The sequence below is a fragment of the Rana temporaria genome, chromosome 5 (assembly GCF_905171775.1).
Source record: "Rana temporaria chromosome 5, aRanTem1.1, whole genome shotgun sequence".
NCBI lineage: Eukaryota > Metazoa > Chordata > Amphibia > Anura > Ranidae > Rana > Rana temporaria.
The window spans coordinates 235,947,472-235,966,102 of NC_053493.1; the positions used below are offsets into that span (position 1 = coordinate 235,947,472).

At 42.3% G+C, this 18,631-nt stretch overlaps 1 protein-coding gene across 2 annotated transcripts in view; it reads right to left on the reverse strand.

Moving 5' to 3' along the window:
- The window catches only part of PHLPP1 (PH domain and leucine rich repeat protein phosphatase 1), a 190,022-nt gene that overhangs the window by 110,083 nt on the left and 61,308 nt on the right, over nucleotides 1-18,631 (reverse strand). The window lies entirely within an intron of this gene.

An 18,631-nucleotide genomic window follows, 5' to 3' on the forward strand; every position in this document is an offset into this window, starting at 1 on the left:
TACACCCCCCTGATACCCCCGTGGGAAGTTTGATGGTGCGGTATTGGTCATCTGGTCCGGATCTACGCCTTCGAGTGGACGCCCCTGGGTGAGTGGCAATGGTACCTTTTACATCAGTCCACATTTACAGGAGGAACACCCGCATCCCGCCATCTACTTATATGGCTGTGGGTGGCGGGCCTCCCCATGTTCTGTTGTTATGATGTTCCACTCATTTGCATGTATCTTTTTGTATGTATTCTTTTTATAGAACCTATGGCAGCGTCTAACCAATACTCCCTGAAGAAGACCGTTACTTTCAAAAGGTCGAAACGCGTAGGGGTGTTTTTTCGCCCATAGTATTTTGTATATTCCACAGTACTGTTATGCTATGTCTGTATTTGTTCTATTCCCTGTTTTTATTCGCTATGTATAACCTCTGTTGTTATAAGCTCATATCTTGAGTCCCCACTGTTTGGGGCTTTTTGAACTCTATATTTAATAAATTTATAACTTTTTATTTCATGGTACGTTTTCATTTTTTGCTGCAGCACAAAGCCCCTAGGGGTAATTTTCTCTTTTCTCAAGACATATATACACACACACCCATTTGCGCAGCCGTGCCATTCTGTCGACGTAAAAGTGCGCGTGGCAGCCGGAAAGCGGTTAAAATGTGTAATCTGGTACATGGTATTTAAAAAAAAAAAAAAAAAAAAAAAAAGGACTTAAATTCTGTTTTTTCAGACAGGACTGTAATATAATATTATGCATTACAGACTCCCTTGTCATAGGCATGTAGCTTGATACAAGACAGACATTGCTGTCGAAGACATTTCATAGGAGGAGCATGCTTTTTGCATCACCTGTCATGATTGGGTAAAAAAAATAAAAAAAAATAAATGAATAAGGACTAGCCCATTATAGACCAAAAAAAAAAAAAGCAGATAATCACTACTATAAGGGGTTTAGCAAAAGTTAAAATATATAACATATCAAACATATAATATATAGAATAAATATCATTAACCTCTTGACGACCGCGCCATAGCCGAAAGACGACTACAGCACGGTCGAGTTGTTCTGGGAGAACGTCCCTGGGACGTCCTCCCAGAATCCTCCTCTCGCGCGCCCCCTGGGGCGAGGAGAGGGGGGAGAGCGGAGGCAGCAGCAGCTGCTGTGGCTGGATCTGTGACAAATGCAGTCACAGATCCAGCCATCCATCCCTCCCTGTGCAATACTCTGCAGCAATACCCCTGTGCAATATTCCTGCCAATACCCCGCCAATACTCCGCAATACTCCAATACCCCACCAATACTCCAATACTCTGCCAATACCCCGTAATACTCTGCCAATACTCCGCAATACCGCTACGATTGAAGCCAGGATAATTTTTTTATTTCAGGCTTCCCAGCCTAGAGGTGAGATGTGGGGTCTTATTGACCCCATATCTCACTGTAAAGAGGACCTGTCATGCCAAATTCCTATTACAAGGGATGTTTACATTCCTTGTAATAGGAATAAATGTGATCAAAAATGTATTTTTGGGGAACAAAGTGTAAAACTAAAATAAAGTAAAATGAACAATAAAATGTTTTATTTTTTTTTAAAGCGCCCCTGTCCCCGTGTCCTCGCATGCAGAAGCAACGAACATGCAAGTCCCACCCACATATGAAAACGGTGTTCAAGCTACACATGTGAGGTATCTCTGCGAACGTTAGAGCGAGAGCAATCATCTTGGCCCTAGACCGCCTCTAACTAAAAACGTATAACCAGTAAAAATATTTAAAGCGTCGCCTATGGGGATTTTTAAGTAGCAAAGTTTGGCGCCATTCCACGAGCGTGTGCAATTTTGAAGGGTGACATGTTGGGTATCTATTTACTCGGCGTAACTGCATCTTTCACATTATGCAAAAACATTGGGCCAACTTTACCGTTTTGTGTTTTTTTTTTTTTTAAGCACAAAACTTTTTTTTTTTAAAACGCGTTCGAGAAATTGCTGCGCAAGTACCGTGCAAGATAAAAAGTTGTAATGACCGCCATTGTATTCTCTAGGGTCTTTGCTAAAAAGCATATATAATGTTTTGGGGTTCTATGTCATTTTCTAGCAAACAAATGATGATTTTTACATGTAGGAGAGGAATGTCAGAATTGGGCTGGGTGTTCCAGAAAGCCTGCAGGTGCTCCCTGCATGTTGGGCCTCTGTATGTGCCTACGCTGTGTAAAAGTCTCACACATGTGGTATCGCCATACTCGGGAGGAATAGCAGAATGTGTTTTGGGCTGTAATTTGTAATATGCATATGCTGTGTGTGAGAAATATGACAGAAACAGGAAACATTTATTTTTACAGAATTTTCAGTCTTTCTTTTATAGCGCAAAAAATTAAAAACCCAACGGTGATCAAATACCACAAAAAGAAAGCTCTATTTGTGTAAAAAAAAAGGAAAAAAATTTCATATGGGTACAATGTTGTATGACTGAGTAATTGTCATTCAAATTGTGAGAGCACCGAAAGCTGAAAATTGGTCTGGTTAGGAAGGGGGTTTAAGTGCCCAGTGGTCAAGAGGTTAAGAAATATACCCAGAAGTAGGACATACAGGGTATTTTAACTAGGAGTCAGACACAAAGCTGTATAAAAAGAGTGGAGGGGGAAGGGAGTTTTAGACCCCTTTCACACTGGGTCGTTTTGCAGGCACTATTGCTCAAACCGACCTGAAACTACCGATGGATGTGTCTCCAGTGTGAAAGCCCTGCGGGCTTTCACACTGGAGCGGTACACTAGCAGGACAGTAAAAAAAAAAAAAAAAAGTCCTGCTAGCCGCATCTTTGAAGCGGTGAAGGAGGGGTGTGTATACCTCTCCTGTCCCATTGAAATAAATGGGACACCGCAGCTATAATGCCGGCAAAGTGGCTCTGCAGAGGCGTTTTACAGTGGTTTTTAACCCTTTCTCAACCGCTAGCGGGGGGTAAAGCAGCCATGCTAGCGACCGAATAGCGCCGCGAATTTGGTGGTAAAGCGCCGCTAACAATAGCAGCGCTTTACCGCCGACGGCGCTCCCGCCCCAGTGTGAAAGGGGCCTAAATCGTTTATATTAAAGTACAACTAAAGGCTGAGACTTTTGCATGGATATAGTCATTTTAAATAGAACGCACAATACTAGCAAACTTTTATTTTAAAATGTAGGTATTTGTAATTATATTCCCTCCAGTCCAACAACCTCCAACTTCTCCGGATTCAGTTAATGATCTTGCCTACCGTTAAAATGCCTTTTTTTTTTTTTTAACCACTTTCATACCAGGCCTACTCTGGCACTCCTCTTCTACATGTAAAACTCATTTTTTCTTTGCTAGAAAATTACTCAGAACCACCAAACATATATGTTTATTTTAGCAGACACCCCCGTTTTCCTTCCCCTTCCGCCTATATACAACTATCAGGGATGGAGACAGTGGCCTATTAGTAGCCACTGCCTCATTGAAAGTCCCATCATATATTTTCTTTTCAAATGCGGTTTAAGGGATGGAAACACATACACCCTTCTATTTATACATAGTGTTATTATCATCTGTGACATTCATCATCTGCCCTATGGGCTACCATCATGTTTTTGGGTTAGCCCACTCCATCGAGTTATGCAGGGGTTTCTGTGGTTCATTCATTCATTCTCGGGAGCTGCGACGCGCACCAGGTCCTTCCTTCTCCCTTGACTTTCTCTTTGACATGGGAGTACGGGCTGGTACTCTCTGCACGTTGACGCCACGCCCACACGCCGTACGAGTGACATCACTATTGACGCCATGTACTGGAGTTTGTTGCAGACCATCAGCGTGCATTACGGAGGGGGGGGGTCAATCGCCTATTTGAGAGCGTCATCCGCTCTTATGTGGGCGCCTACTCTCCTAAGCACGCAGCGTGGCGTTGGTGCTGGTCTGCGGTGCACCTACAGGCTTCCACTATTGCACTCATATGGACTATTCACCATGCCTATTTATTGGGCTTCTGTTGACCATTTGACACCTGATTGGACCATGCTGTCCATCCACTGTTCCAGGTAACTTTTAGTTATGTGCTTTTCACTTGGCCCTTCCTGAGTCACTTATCCGGGTGTTATTTTCACTCTTCATTTGTGCTTCCCTTATGGATTACCATCGGCTCTGTTCAACGCTCATGTACTATACAAGGTATTAGGAAGAAGTGGATCCTTCCTAAAATTCCAGGAAGAGATCACAGCCCTTTTGTTACCAGAAGGTGCTATGGCCCAATTTCCCAATCCAGATGCACTGAGCCGGCTGCATGAGAGGCATTTTCCATATGTTGTCACTGGTACAAGAGGAGCACCTCAAAAAAGATGTAGTGTATGTAGCAAATGCAGATATAGGCATGACACCCGCTATTTTTGTCCCTCCTGTCCTGGCAAGCCTGGTGTCTGCATCCATGAGGGTTTCCGTCCGCTACCACACACTAATGGAGTATTAGCATAGCACAGTGTAGGGCACACTTTCACACAGGGTCTTGAAAGATGTTAAATGGCTTTCGCATTTTGGGAGACCCTAGCCTGGGATGTTTAAAGTTTCTTATAGTTACAAAAAAGTGCAAAAAAAATAAAAGCCAAAAATGGTTGTCGTTTTATTGCATTAAAAAGGAGAAGTCCAGCCTAAGTTTGTTCTCCTAAGGGTCACCATTTTCTTAAGTCTGCTCTCTGCCGGCATCACTGGGAAACAGTCCAGGCACCAAGTCACAGGAATGAAGTCTGGATCCGCCGAAAGCCAGGCACCGCGAGCTGCTGAAAGACTGAGATGGTTAAGCCCCTGCCCCTCTACACAGCTTAGCGTTCCAGTGAGTGTGGAGGAGCAGAGAGCTGCTGATTATTGTTGGGGGCCTCCCCTTTCCCCCCCCCCCCCCCCCCCCCTGTGCCCCTGCCCGGCCCCGTTCTCCCCCTCCGCCCCCTCTTTGAGGAGCATACATAAATCAGTGACTACAGCACTGTAGGAGGATATATGCCGAAGCATAGGGGCTGGACATATATATTTTTTTCTACTTGTCTTGGCAGCGATTTCTTCATCCACATCGACTGATGTGAATGGAGGAATCCTATGGGCTCAATGAAAAAAATCATTGCATGTATGCCCATCATTAGAAGTGGGTAGATGCAGGGCGGAATATTCTAATAGTGGGCATACCACACTTTCATCCACATCAATCGAGGTGAATAGAGGAATCGGTTAGGTTCTTTTTCGTTCAGCCCACAGGCTGTATGAAAAGAAAAAAAAAATACATCATTACAATATATGCCCAACAAGGACCAGCAATGTACTGGCAAGGTCGCTGGGATGATGCCTGCAGCTTTAGGCATCATCTTGGAATTGTTTTTTCAGCAGACGATCTGCTTTCATGTAAAAACAATCCTAGAGCTGTGTTGTCTCTAGGTTTCGAGAACCACCATCACTCCGTTACCAGGGCCACTGCCCAGTAATATCTTTGTATGGTAATATACCTGGAAATTCAGAAGAGACAGGACACCTTGTGTCAAAAGGAAGGGAGCTATAGCATTACCATCACAAGGGGCTTTCCCTGCCCACACAAAGGAAACAATACTATACAGCTTGGTGAAAAATGATTTTAATATCAGTATCGTCACATTTAAAAAAAAAAAAGTACAGTACAGAAATGTAGGGTTTTATGCATTTAGGTTTTGACAAGTTTGGTATGGTAGGGAAGGGCGAGAATCCCTTTCAGGTTTTATTCCTATTCAAAGACTCTGTTAGAGTGATTTTCACTTTATTTTGTATTCTGAAGTAACCTTTTAATAGCCAAGAAATTAGCTTTTCATTGTTTTTCTCTGTTGCAGATTTTACCTAAGAGGATCCACGATTCCCCTACAGAAGAAAATCATTTACTTGCATTTATGTTGCCTTTGTAGATTATCACTTCCTGCCAGGTGAAAAGGTTGTCCCTGGGACAGTGACTAAGGCAAAATCTCGGAGGCCTGTACAGTAGTAAAACCTGACAGGGGTTGAAATACCAAGTGTATCATACAATTGCATTAGTAAAACTCTGTTTTCAAAGAAATCAGCACACTCAAAAGGTGGTGGGAAAAGAAGAGGCACAAGACAAAAAAATATTGTAAAGTTAATGGTCTGGTTACAAAAAGCGGACACAAATCACCTAGGCCATGCTGTCAATTTTAATCAGAACACTTGCAGTGCTTGGATTGAAAAAGGCTTTGCATATACAAGAAAAATGTGCCAAAATCAGACAGAGGAAGAAAATTGCCTGCATTTATTCTATTATCTGATGACTTCTGGCTGTTTTGATCCGATAATGGAGCACAACTGGCAAAGTGAAGCACTCTAGTAATCACCACTTTACCCTAGCATTTCCCATTATTCAGGACTCATTAGCATAATTAGAATTACATTTCTAAATGATAATATGGTAGAGTCTAGAACACATGGCTTATCTTCAACAAACTGCTGATAAAGAAGAAACAGACTCCCTGCAGATCTAAAGGTGGTGGCAAATTAGCGCTGAGATTTTTTTTTTTTTTTTTTAATAGTGTCTATTATAAAATATAATTGCAATGGGTATCTAGAAACAGAAAGCTTTCCATCCATGAACAGGTATCCATGAAAAGATCAAAATCCTTCAAGCTCAAAAAATAAAGTAGTAAAGTACAAAACGATAATATAGACATCGTTCTACAGATGTGCAACCTAGAATATTGAGCTATAAATAACCAGTTCAGAAGACCACAGAGGAAAAATCTTAGGCTATACACAGCAGAAGCAACATTAGCACTGTGCTGACAGGGATCTTCCAGTCTTCAAGGCAAATCATGTATGTATTACTAAAGCCTCACCATCGGCATTCTTGTTTTCAATAAACTGACCTATTCTCATTGTCTTATGACATATGTCATATGTACATTTTTAAGAATCCACACTATACCACTCTTGCAATTCACTTGATAGAGATCGCCTTGGTGCAATGAAACATGTAAAACTAAGGACTAACCGATTCACCTGAATGGTCTTTTTACACAGGGATTCCGTATGTCCGTTTTTCTTCCATCCATTGGATGAAAAACGGACAGAGATCTCTATGGGCTAGCGGACGTTAGCGGATGATTTACCACCGACATCAGTCTCTGCTAAACTCTTCTTTTTTTTTTTTTTTTTTAAGATGGAAGAAAACCCTATTTTGGAACTTATTGGAATCTGGAAGCCCCTTTAAATAGAGTGCCCCCAGATCCCACCCCCCTATGTAAATGGGTATCAGGTACCCCTACCCAATCACCAAAAAAAGCTGCAGTCTCTCCCAGAGCCATCTTCTCCCACCGACGTCTCTCCCAGTGCCATCTTCCTCGCAGCCGGTTACCCGGAAAAAAAACGCTGTTCTGGGGCTGTGTTCCTCAGTTGTGTTGTCACCTGACATCTGTTATATAGCCATGGGGCATGGCTATACAATGTCACCTAGAGAGTCCACCCTTGATGTCACAGGGGCGGGCTCTCCGGGAGACTCATGTGATGGCAACGCCCCATGGCTATATAAAAAACAGATGTCAGACAGCAGGTGACAACACAATGGAGGAAGCCCCAGAACGGCTTTTTTTTGCCGGTAACCGTGGCGGGGAAAACCGCAGCTGGAGAGACGGCACCAGGTGGAGACCGCTCAGAGCAATTAATAATGGACTTGTCAAAAACCAGCTCCATTTTTTTTTTTTACTTTTACCCGATACCCATTCACATGGGGGGCCCCCCTTCCAGATTCCGATAAGCCCCCCACTTGCAGATCCAAACAACCACTGGACAGGGTTGTCAGGAAGAGGCCCTTGTCCCCATCAACATGGGGGCAAAGAGCTTTGGGGGCGCCCCAAAGCACAAACCCCCCGCCCCATGTTGAGGGCATGTGGACTGGTATGGTTCAGGAGGGGGGGGGGGGTTCTCGCTTATGCTCTCCCTTTCCTGACCTACTAGGCTGCATGCTCGGATAAGGGTCCGGTACGGATTTTATTTTTGCATTTATTGTTTGTTTACATATCAGGAAAACACAGTGCCTGAGAACTTGTGGATGAGAATGTGCGAGGAGCAATGCTTCATAGGACATGTACTACAGTCCTGGGGAGGAGGAAGTGTTTTAAAGCAATTCTAAATGCAGGCTTTGTGCCTTAATGCATTTTATGCATTATGGTAAAAAAAACCTTCCGAGATCAGCCCCCACCTAGAGTCACTGGAACTGCTATGCCTGCTGCTCCCCTCCTGCCTATTTCCAGAAGCCTCCCTGTTATGTACACATTCATACAATACAAAGGCTTCTGTGAAAAAGCAGCAGGCAGGAAGGGTGGTCATAGCTGCTGCATGTGCTTCTCTCCTTCACAGGCATAGTGCGTCCTCTGGGGGCGCAATAAACTTGTCATAAGTAATAGGGAAGTACCAGAGGTGACATGCACTTAATTTGACTTAAGTCATGGTGTGCCTGCATTTATTTTTGCAAAGTTGATGAATTCCTGGACTTGAGCTTTTAAGTTAATATTGATTGCTGTACTATCTAGCACCATAAATCTTTCCCTGGTGATATCCGCTTGCATCTCAATCTGGTGTGTGTGTGCGCCAGTCATGCAGCAGACTTCAAGGGCCAACAAGTAATAAGTCAATGAGTATAGAGATCCCAAAGACAGAGGATATTCTAATGCAGGCAATACCAGTGGGTTGAAGAAAAACAGATGTCCCTTATCCACATTCAACTCTCGCGCTTAGCCATTGTATTCCCACAGCAGGGATTGATAGACTACCAGACAGCCAGCCTGCCCATAGATGGATCCAAATTCGCCCAGTCAAATTTTGATCCATCTATGGCCAGCTTAAATCTTCTGTCTCTCCTTTCACGGTCCAGTCACAGGTCTGGAGAGTAAACAAGACATGCCAATACAAGCATTACTTATTTGCCACAGAGGATGAGAAAGATAAAGATAGAGAGCAAAACGAAGCCAAGGAAAGATGGAAAAATCTCCAAAAAGCATCACATTACAGATTACACATTTTTAGAATATGTCAAAAAAAGTTAGATTTTATTTCCATCATTTACACTTTCAAAATTACTGGGAAAAAAATATGGCGTCCGCAAAAGTTTGGGCACCCTGCAGAGTTAATATCTTGTACTGCCCCCTTTGGCAAGTATCACAGCTTGTAAACGCTTTTAGTAGCCAGCCAATAGTCTTTCAATTCTTGTTTGAGGTATCTTTGCCCATTCTTCCTTACAAAAGTCTTCCAGTTCTTTGAGATTTCTGGGCTGTCTGTCACGCACTGCTCTTTTAATATCCATAGATTTTCTATTATGTTGAGGTCAGGAGATTGTGAAGGCCATGGCAAAACCTTCAGTTTACGCCTCTTGATGTAATCCCCCGTGGATTTTGAGGTGTGTTTAGGATCATTATCCATATGTAGAAGCCATCCTCTTTAACTTCAGCTTTTTCACAGATGGCATCAAGTTACCATCCAAAATTTGCTGAAATTTTATTGAATCCATTTTTCCTTCTACTCGTGAAATGTTCCCTGCAATACAACCCCAAATCATGATTGATCCACCCCCATTTTTAACAGTTGGACAGAGGTTCTTTTCATTAAATTCTGTGCCCTTTCTTCTCCAAACGTACCTTTGCTCATTCCTGCCAAAAAGTTATATTTTAACCTCATCGGTCCACAGAACTTGTTTCCAAAATGCATCAGGCTTGTCTATATGTTCATTTGCAAAGTTCAAACGCTGATTTTTGTGGCGAGGAAGTAGAAGAGGTTTTCTTCTGATGACTCTTCCATGAAGACCATATTTGTACAAGTATCTCTTTATATATTCTTTTTAGTGGAATAGTGTACCACAAATCCAGTATCTGCCAGATCTTTCTGGAGGTATCGTGCAGTCAAACGTGGGTTTTGAATTGCTTTTCTCACAATCCTGCGAGCTGTTCTGTCTGATATTTTTCTTGGTCTTCCAGATCTTGCTTTAACTTCCACTGTTCCTGATGACTGCCATTTCTTAATTACATTCCAAACAGAGGATATTGACATCTGAAAATGCTTTGCCATCTTCTTATAGACTTCTCCAGCTTTGTGAGCGTCAAATATTTTCAGTTTCAGTTTTCTAGACAACTGCTTAGAAGAACCCGTGGTGCTGATTGTTGGGGCAAGGTCAGATGAGTCTGGGCATTTAAAACCTTTGAGATTGACATCACCTGGTCTTCCCAGACGATGATTGAGAACAATCCATGACACTCGCAGGTCTCAGCTTTGCAAAGGGGGCAGTGCATGCTATAAATTCTGCAGGGTGCCCAAACTTTTGCAGATGCCATTTTTTTTTGTTTTCTGTAATTTTGAAAGTGTAAATGATGGAAATAAAATCTAACTTTTTGACATATTATAAGAATGTCTAATCTGTAATTTGATGATTTTTGGAGATTTTTCCATCTTTCCTTGGCTTTGTTATGCACATTAATACAAATTTTTACCTGGGGTGCCTAAACTTTCGATCCCCACTGGATGGGATCGAAAGTTTGGGCACCCCAGGTAAAAATTTGTATATATATATATATATATATATATATATATATATATATATATATATATATATATATATATATATATATATATATATATATATATATATATATATGCCTGCTGGACAAGGCTTGTATATATGGAGGTAGTTGGGCACGGTTGTATACATTTATGTATTAAGATTATGTCTGCTGTTACTCCAAGTAGGCAGTGTTATGCATAGGCTTTTATTCTTTGCTTTGTGTATAGCAGTTTAGGATGTTCACTGAGTGTTCGAGACACGACAGTAATAAAAAGAACCAAAAAAAAAAAATGGAAAGTGAAACAATGAAATGGAATGGTTAGACATCAGCATGGAATTAAAAGTATATTGGTGCTCATGCCACTAATCCAACTTAAATTCAGCTTCAGTAATCCCACTGTGCGTTTTAGAACAGCAACCTGCAATTTCTTCTCCGATATAAGAACATTCCATTCATTCTGGTCAAAGACTTGAAACGTCTTAAAATAAATGTGAACCAGGGAAAAGAAAAACAGCATTTCTGGTCTGAGCAAAAAGGTAACTTGAAGGGTCTTTCTGGTGCTAAATACACCAGAAGAAAAAAAAAGTCTGCCTACATATAGTCAAAACAATGCAATCATGTCATTTGTTGAACAGATTACACCAATTGTCAGTTTGGGAAATTGTGTGCATGTAGACAGGGAATTGCTTAAACATGGAAGCAAAGCAGATCAAGGGCACTGACATTCAAAAAGGAGGAGTGAAAACATTTCACCGAGGCAAAAAAAAAAAAAAAACACACACCCTTGGCAAAAATGGTTTATGTTACAGTGTGTTTTTAGAAGATTTGTTTACAAAGTTAGGGTCTAGATCACAGGTGTCAAACACAAAACCCACGGGCCGAATCCAGCCCTCTGGGCCGTTTCATGTGGCCCTCACACCTCTCCAGTAGCTGCAGGAGAGCTCCAGCCCTTCTCTGGTCCTCCTCCAGACCCTTACTTTCTGCTTTCAAGCAATGCATCCAGCTTCTTCCCAGTAGCAACATAAGGAAGGGGGGTGCACTGTGATGTAAAAGAGTGAGGGACTCAACTTCTGATGGTGGGGGGATATCTAATGTAAAAGGGGAGGGCATGCGCTAGACATCTCATCTTACAGATACAACAGGCTCTTTTGAGGGCAATCAATGCTGATGCGGCCCACAATGAAATGGAGTTCGACACCCCTGGTCTAGATCTACCAAGAAGAAAACAAGAATTTTGACTTTCAGAATGAATAGGATATAGGAATTTGTACCTGTAAATTCTGCATCTTGGAATACAGTACAGGCCATAATCAAATTATAGAGCATTATGTCAAGCAGGTATGTAAAAATTCCCCTGATCTATATCATTACTGTAAAAAGACATAGGAATCTATTCAGAAACTATAGGGTGACCACAAACAAATCAAGTGTGCTACAAGACAGCGAATCAAGGAAAGTGGCAAAAGGGGCCCAAAACAAACTTAACCGAAACACCTCAATGCAGGAACAATGGTGGGGACTGAACATGGTATAAGCCACAGGTGACATACCTGATGCCCAACTCCCATGGGGATTATTGATGAAATGCTGTGTTGGGCGGCAGGGCAGGAAAACCAACATGGGAGGTAAAGCAGAACACTGGTCTACCCTGTACCCAAGTGGAAGAGGATCTCAAGGTAGGTTACAACTGCTGATGGGAACACAAAAAGGAGGATTGAATTTTATGAGTTTCCCACCAGAAGGATATCCCTCCATTTAAAATGGCTGGATCCAATGGTCATGAGGCCCAGCAGGAGTCCCAGAATGTAACATGGAGTGTAGTAGACAGTTTTACAAGGTATCAAAAAAAAAACTTCAACCAGGAACTACAGGGTTATAAAGAAAATGCCACAAGTATGGACAGTTTTTTTTTTTTATACTAATAGGTGGAGCAAAAGATTACCAGGCAGGAGGAAATGCATCTTGTGCCCAAATGAGGCTGTAAAGGGTTGCATCCAAAGGATGGTATGCGCGAACATAGGGAAAATCTGGGTAGTTAGGATATTATGAAATTTAATGGGCCGTCATCCATCCGCAGGGCTACAGAGGAAAGTGCCGAAGCGGTGGTGGACAACACAGGGACCCATCCGACAAACTTGACAAAGCACCTTATCCTGGAATTGGCAAAGGCCAAGCTGCAGCTGTGGAAGGGATGGAAAAAAGATGCATTGGAGCTCAATATAAGGCCTGAGTGTTCATATGTAAAAACTGGGTAGCCAGGTTCCAGTTCGTGTAAATAACCTCCTCGAGCAGAGTGTATTAGGTACTGGCTGCACGAGAGAAAATAATTATCTTGTTGCATGGTCTTCAGGAAAATCCACAAATAATAATAATAATAAAAAAAAAAATCATCATCATCTCAAACAGGGCAATGGATCTCAAGAAAAATAAAAAAAATTGATTTATCAGACCAGCTTGTCATGCTCAGATGGTCCCTGCAGAGACATTACCCAGACAATATGTGTGTCTGCATGTATAGAGTGTAGGAAAGTCTTTAGGCCCCTTTCACATGGGCGACCAGGTGCCGCCTGTCAATTTTTCAGGCAGACCTGATTAAACGCTCCAGTCTCTTCTATGGCATGGCGGATGTCAACGGAGACGTCCGCCGACACCCCGCGCCATCCAATCCTGTCCACCAAAAACAGGCGTATGGTGGTCCTATTACTCATCTGTCTAGGGGGAGTCGGATGGAAACTGACAGGGGGTCTGTTTCCATCCGATTGCCCCATAGAGGAGAGTGGGCTGTGACCGCTCTGCATAGCGGGAACCAGCAGAGATCCCCTGCTGAACAAGTGGATTCCGCTTCACGGAGGCACCTGTGTGAAAGTGGCCTTGGGGAGTATGGAGAGCAGTGGTGGTTTTGAATGAGAGAATTCAGTGTTTAGAGGATAACGCACAAAATGCTCTTGATGGAAGGGAAGAAAATCTCTGGCATCAAATTTGAATGCAAATCTACAGGAGTCTGAGGGTGCCCTGTGGGAATGCATCTTGAGCAATGCTGTATGCAAGCCTTAACCACTTGTCCACCGGAGGACGTCATATGACATCCTCGACTTTGTGCAGTGATATCTGAATGTTGGGTGCAGCTACAGGCATCATTCAGATATCGCCATCTTCAGCCGCCAATTCTGTGCACGATAAGAACGATCAAAGGAGCGGTTCCGCCACTTGATTGTTCTTATAGGCAGCGGGAGGGGACGCCCCCCCCTCCCGCCGCCATCGAGGGCCCGGAGAGTGAAACGGTCGGCGCTGCCTGGAAAGCAAAGAGATGACTGGTGACTAGATGGTCACCAGTCATCTCTATGACCGTCGGAGGCCCGGGTGTGACGTTATGACGTCACGCCCGGAAGTAAACAAAGCCGCAATCGCGGCTGTCGGCATGTGATCGGTGATTTTTTCTTACCGATTTCATGCTTGTAAGCCTGGAGGAAAGATGTGGGGTCTTATTGAACCCACATCTCTCCATAAAGAGGACCTGTCACACGGATTCCCATTACAAGGGATGTTTACATACCTTGTAATAAGAAAAAAAAAAAGTGATAAAAAAAAGTGTAAAAATAAACAAAATTAAGTAAAATAAAAATAAAATTAAAAGAATATTTTCTTCAAAATGCCCCTGTCCCCGTTATCTCGCACGCAGAAGCGAACATGCATGCAAGTCCCGCCCACATATGTAAATGCCGTTCAAACCCCACATGTGAGGTATCGTCGCGTGCGTTAGAGCGTGTGCAACAATTCTAGCACTAGACCTCCTCTAACTCGAAAATAGTAACCTGTAAAAAATGTTAAAGCATCACCTATGGAGATTAAGTACCGAAGTTTGGCGCCATTCCATGAGTGTGCACAATTTTAAAGCCTGACATGTTAGGTTAATATTTACTCGGCGTAACATCATCTTTCACATTATACAAAAAAAAATGGGCTAACTTTACTGTTTTGTTATTTTTTAATTCATGAAACCGTTTGTTTTCCCAAAAAAAGGCGTTTGAAAAATTATTGCGCAAATACTGTGCGAGAAAAAAAAGTTGCAATGACCGCCATTTTATTCCCTTGGGTGTCTGCTTAAAAAAAAATATATACATATATAATGTTTGGGGGTTCTGATTAATTTTCTAGCAAAAAAAAAAAAATTGTGATTTTTACATGAAGGAGAGACGTGCCAAAATAGGCCTGGTGGACAAGTGGTTACAAAAAAAAAGGGGGGGGGATTTGAAAGCCTGTTGGAGTTAAGAAATCTGTCCCAAATCGAGTAGAAACTGGGAGAAACTAGAGAAGCAAGGAGAGGGCAGCAATTAAGAATTGTACTTCTAGAAAAGCTAAAGGAGAACTTCATCTGATGCAGAGTAAAAAAGAATGCACAGGTATGCTGCAGGACGCTCTCAGGGACCCGAGACCTGTGGCACATCTGAGCACGCACAAGGGGTGAGGAATTCTTGCCTAGGCGAGAGATATGAAAAGGCAAATAAAGTACTCTGTGTAAAAGAAAAGTCCATTTGTAAGAGGATGTGAATTGGGCAGGGCAGCACAGCATGATATTTAGAGAAAATATTTTTTTTTTTATCTCTATAGCAGGGTATACAAGCATTTTTTTTCCCCTTCATTCACCAGGTTAAAGGAGGAAAAAGGAAAAGGGGGGGGGGGGGGTCAGATGCCCAGACCCACACAAGCAATATGGATGCAAGGATCTCTCCTGCGTATTCTGATAGAATGCCGTTTATCCAGCAGCCTTTCGACAGAGCCCAGCCATTAGACTGGTTTCTGTTGCACAGACAACGTTACACAGAGACAAATTCTGCTAGTTCTTAAGGAGAAAAGATTTGGATCATCGATCACAGAAGAAAGCTAATCAATAAGTACTCTGGACTAGATACATAATTTGGGCAATCGCCAAGGTGACAGCAGCTGAAAAACCCACCGACAGACGTTTTTAGAAAAAGCCTCCAAAACGGTTATCTACCAACTCTTTAAAAGAAGGGGTGCACTCAATAGGGATGGTAGGGGACAGCATTACGACCATTTTTTGCTATATTTCAGCATCCATAACTTGCAAGAAATTATCAAGAGGGGGGAAATAACCTCTCTGAGAACAATGTATTATCAAGAGGGGGAAATAAACATACTCTGAGGAGAATTATATACGACCCAACTTACCTGATCTAAAATGGGAAAGGACTTTCAACAGAAATGTACTGTACCACTAGGCTTATCTACCCACAGCCTAGTACAAACTGCCTCAATCAATGAATATTTGGTGAGAGGCAAGTAATTTTCTTAAAAATAGTGGAGGAGAGAAAACTCGAGACGCCTCAGGCAGAAAGTGCACATCCCTCTACTTTGTGATGCTGCAAGTGTATCAAATCTATTGTTTCGAGCAGAGTTATAATCAGAGGCAAGGCAAAATCGTGCTTGCATTTGATAGCGCCTCACAATTCCAGAAGTGGCAATAGCCTCTGGAATAAATCAGACTCTTACTTTTGCCTTGTTAGACAGATCACTGCTAATGTCTATGTAAGGTAGCTGGAGTGGTATCGGTGCTGGACCTTGCTCTGGAGCAGGGAAACTACTAGAAACTTGAAAGAAAAACTTGACGTTTCTTTTGGGCCTGCAGCAGATTTACTGGCAGCTGTTTGCTGCAGGTGTTCTTGCTCCCAAGCACCTATAATCCTCCTTGCATGGTACTCACAGAACAGACCAAAGACCTTGTACACCCTTAGAACATGTTTTGTCCATATTTAGGGTGCAACATGCTACATGTTCCAGCATATTCCCTATTCTCCCCTCACCCCACGAGATGGCTTGTAGTTCTCAATTGACTAAGAGTTCCCTGATCAGCTCACTCCTAGTTCTTGGATACTTCCATACTGGCTTTCAGTTAGAAAGCTGAAGGAGATATGGGCAGAAAGCTAGAGAAGTAGCTGAAGGAATCAGACATTGCACCCACGATCCACTGATTGTGAGTGCAATGCTTTGCAAGCTCCTGTAGGGGGGGAAAAAATTATGAATAAATGCCCCTCTTCCTGCAAAAAATATATGCATTTATTTTCCTTGAAGGTGAACTTACAATTTAAGGGGCTTCGATGTGTCTGACATGAAGGATATGCTGTAACCCTGGTGCCAACGGAGTTACAGCAACAGTTTCAGCTTGGAATTGAGCAACAGGTGGCGTTGTAAACAATCAGCTTGCATTAATAAGCAAAAATGGCACCTGGAAGTACACTACCTTACAAGTCCAATGGAACTTCCGGATGGTGGGGTGGAGAAGAGCTGGCAAATTTGAACAGGAAAGTGGTGCAATAACGTTAATCCATTATGCAAAACAGCGAGACAATTGAGGGAATGGCACGAACAGTGTAAAGCCCCTTACAAATGTGCATAGCACTGCAGTATGTCTTGTAGAATAAAGATGTAGTATATACTCTACAGAGCAATCGAGACATGCAAGCCATGAACCAGCAAGTAAAAGGGTAGAGGGAAACCCTTTGTTATGTTTTTCCACGTTGCTGGTTCTATCCAGAGTCCAGGTTTCCCTCACAGTGGGCGTATCCTCAGGAGTCTTCAGGGTCTGGGTGCCACAGGGATGGATTACGGCCCTGGACCTGTAGCACTCTGTGGCCAACTACACATGTTGCACCAGAAGGTGGGCGTCAAGCGCAGGATCCAGTCCCTGAAGCAAATTGCAGGTCAGCCCCACAACTATGGTGTTTCAAGGTGTGCCCAAGCGTCACTGTTCAAGAAATTGACAATGAGCCATGAAGGCAGCAAGCAGACAGGTCTTGATAGAAGTGTCAGTTGAAGAAGGTAATTAAATCTAGGGAAAATATGGATGTGCAATTTCTCCATACTGAACCAGATGTGTGCAAATGTTATCTGTAGTGCAATACAAGGGCTATATCATTTTTGTCTGGTTGCAATAGTTACTTCTGCCATATATAGGGAGAGGGAGATATTCTAAGCCAAGGAAGAGATTCAGTTATGGACCAAAATTGGCTGCATCCTTGTAAGGCATTTCCCTACGCACAAAAACACACCAACCAAGCCGATGTACCACATTTAGGCACTGAGCCAACATGTTTTGTCAATGACCTCAGGGACATGGCATCAGTCCTGTGTCCCTGATGTCAGGAGTGCTAAAACATGTTGGGCAGAACTTTGAGCTAGTGAGGAGAGGGGAGGCCAGCTGAAAGTTCTTATCCATCCAGTGAGACACACAACCCCTACTCAGTGCAGCAGGGCCACTTAATAGGATTTAAATGCAGCATTACATAGGAGTGCGATCTTAACTTTTCTTTTAATACAGTTATATAGTAGTGAGCACTAATTTTAATTTTATTTATTTTTTAGCCTAGAAACCATTAATAATCCCAGTAATTGGAGTATGGTGATTTGCTCGCACTGGCTGGTCTGAAGTTTGAGTTAATTTGCTGAAGATACATGTGGGAAATTCCAGGAGTTCTATTTCATCAATATTCATTCCATCCACTGCAACCCGGGGATTTAGGTTCTAAAATGTGCATGATCATACTTCAAAAAAGGTGACAGAATGACCAAAAGGGCATAAAGGTGGTGGCTTTTTCTGTGAATGCATATTCACACAGCTTGGTTTGCTTCAGCACGGTTAGCTGCAGAGATTTAGGTTTGGTTATTCATATTTAGTGGTATACATTTTATAACGTGGTATTTCAGTGCGTTTTTACATGATTTTTCCAGATACAAATTTTTGGATATGGTATTACATGTTACACATTCATATTTTTTCTAGCACAGCATAGATATTCAAACAGATTTGTATTTTAATTAAATGAAAAAAAAAAAAAAGGTTGATGCATTTTGACATTATGTTACTTCAGCGATAACCTCTACAAATGTTTAATTTTAGTTTTACCACGCTGCAAAAAAACAAGCTGCCCATAAAACACAGATAAGTCACAATATAAACCTTCTGAGGGGACTGTAAAGCCTCTTTTGTTTGGCTATGCACTTCAAATATTCCCTGAATACTTGGTCTCCTTTTGCATTAGAAAGGGAGTTTATTCAAAATGTGA